Raw genomic sequence first — 2,925 nt, 5'->3', positions numbered from 1 at the left:
AGCACTAAGTGGACACCTAGTGGACTATAAAAGCTCACTTGAGGACAAAGTGGACAGCCATTTGATCACTTTCATCTTCTCCATTCTTCTTTGCCGAATTAAAAATCCTCCAATCTTCATCCATGGCCGCTCAATATACAAGCCTTCATCCACCTATGATCAAGCCATCATTTCTTCAAGAGTCCTTCATTAAACCTGTTCTACACATCATGGGCAGCATGTAGGAAGCAAGAAAGAGGAGTTTTGGTGAAGTTTAATCAAGCCCAAGTTGAGGTTAGTGCTAGTTTTCCTTACCTCACTTAATTAAACTTTGTACTAAGGTGGAGATGAGTTGAATTATTGAAAAATTGGAAGGATTGGATGAATATTTAATGGTAATTGAATTTGGCAGCCATGGAACTTAAAGAGGTTTGAATTATCTTTACATGTATTTGATGGGAAATGATATTGATTAAGGTAATTAGAGGTCCTAGCAAATTAACTTTATGTGTATGTTGAGATTGAGTAATTGAATTAGGAGTTTGAAAGAATTGTTGAAGACCTTGGATAATTGTTGAATTGGGGCAGCCTTGAGAAGCATGAAAATGGTTAATTTATGCATATTATTGTTGATTAATGATACTCAATTTATGTGATTATAAGTGGTAGAATTTAATTGTAAGAGAACATGTGAGGTTGACAATGTGAAAGTGGGTTTTGAACAAAATTTTGAAGACTTGGACAATTGAGCTTGAAATTGGCAGCCTATAATGTTATGAAATTGTATGTGAAATTATGTAATATATTGATGAGATGTGATGGTATTAAATTGTGGGCAGCATGTGTAGTTAAAATGGAAGTGTTTGTGTAGCATAAGTGTTGATGTACATTGAATTTGGGTGGATGTAAATGTTGAAGTTTAATGGTGTATTGTGTGCCTTGTGCCCTTGAGTATTCTGCCCAGAATTCTTGCTGGAATTGTGTATAATATATATATAGAACTGCCATAGATTGAATATTGAAGTATTGGGAGGAGGAGGATTGTTAAAATTGGAAGTGTGATGTTCAAATGCAGGTTGTGTATGTTGGCAGCACTTAAATTAGGTCATAAGTGCAATATTGTGAACCCAATTGGTATGAGGCCAATGGGGAGTGAAACTAGACACCAAATAGGCCAACTTTCATGTAGAAATGTTGCCAAAATTCTGCCTAGAAACTGACCTTAAAAATGACCAAATCCTGAATAGCAACCTTGCAACCCAGATTTTTGACCATATGAATAGTAGTCCTTGGGATGACCATAACTCACTCAAAACAGGTCCACTTGACCTGAAATTTTTACCATGCTTATTTTAGACAAAGAGCTACAATTCCTATGAAGAAACCAAAACCCAGAAATGGCCAGAACTAATTCAAATAGCTTGCACAAGTTCAGGTACCAAAACTGCCAGAACTAAAACTAACCAAATTTTGCACTAAAGGTGCAATCTGTCTAGCTTTAGTAAATTGACCATATCTTGGTCTATACAACTTAGAATGACCTGAAATTTTGCCCCGAGTGCAATAAGACATAGAGCTACAATTCTTATGAAGACACTAAAACCCAGAAATGGCCAGAACCAAGTCAAATGGCTTGCACAAGTTCGGGTACAAAAACTACCGAACCAAAAATGACCTAAAATTAACCAAATTTTGAAGTAAAGGTGCAATCTGTCCAGCTTTAGTAAATTGACCATATCTTGGTCTATACAACTTAGAATGACCTGAAATTTTACTCCGAGTGCAATAAGACATAGAGCTACAATTCTTATGAAGACACCTAAACCCAGAAATGGCCAGAACCAAGTCAAATGGCTTGCACAAGTTCGGGTACAAAAACTACCGAACCAAAAATGACCTAAAATTAACCAAATTTTGAAGTAAAGGTGCAATCTGTCCAGCTTTAGTAAATTGACCATATCTTGGTCTATACAACTTAGAATGACCTGAAATTTTGCTCCGAGTGCAATAAGACATAGAGCTACAATTCTTATGAAGACACCTAAACCCAGAAATGGCTAGAGCCAAGTCAAATGGCTTGCACAAGTTCGGGTACAAAAACTGCCGAACCAAAAGTGACCTAAAATTAACCAAATTTTGAAGTAAAGGTGCAATCTGTCCAGCTTTAATAAATTGACCATAACTTGGTCTATACAACTTGGAATGACCTGAAATTTTGCCTCGAGTGCAATAAGACATAGAGCTACAATTCTTATGAAGAAACCAAAACCCATAAATGGCCAGAACTAAGTCAAATAGCTTGGACAAGTTCAGGTACCAAAACTGCCAGAACTAAAACTGACCAAATTTTGCACTAAAGGTGCAATCTGTGCAGCTTTAGTAAATTGACCATATCTTGTTCTATACAACTTAGAATGACCTAAAATTTTGCCCCGAGTACAATAAGACATAGAGCTACAATTCTTATGAAGACAACAAAACCTAGAAACGGCCAGAACCAAGTCAAAAGGCTTGCATAAGTTCGGGTACAAAAACTGCAGAACCAAACGTGACCTAAAATTGACCAAATTTTGCACTAAAGGTACAATTTGTCCAGCTTTAGTAAATTGACCATATCTTGGTCTACACAACTCAAAATGACCTGAAATTTTGCCTTGTGTGCAATAAGATATAGACCTACAAGTTTGTAGTTTGGACCGAAACCCAAAAATCGAGGGAACTAGGTCGTCCGGCTAGGTCAAAATAGTACACCGAAATCCGATAAATTGCAATAAAATGCAATACATTTGGAAATGAAATTGGTAACATATACCAACACTAAAGGGCTATAAAATGTGACATATTGGTAACATTAGAATTGACTCACGTAGAGTGCATCAAGGGTCAACATTATAGGTTGACTAATGAAATGAATTGAAGGGAATAGTACCAAGAGAAATAGGACTT

This window comes from Hevea brasiliensis, chromosome 2 (assembly GCF_030052815.1).
Source record: "Hevea brasiliensis isolate MT/VB/25A 57/8 chromosome 2, ASM3005281v1, whole genome shotgun sequence".
Lineage (NCBI taxonomy): Eukaryota > Viridiplantae > Streptophyta > Magnoliopsida > Malpighiales > Euphorbiaceae > Hevea > Hevea brasiliensis.
This window is presented reverse-complemented; position numbering follows the sequence as displayed.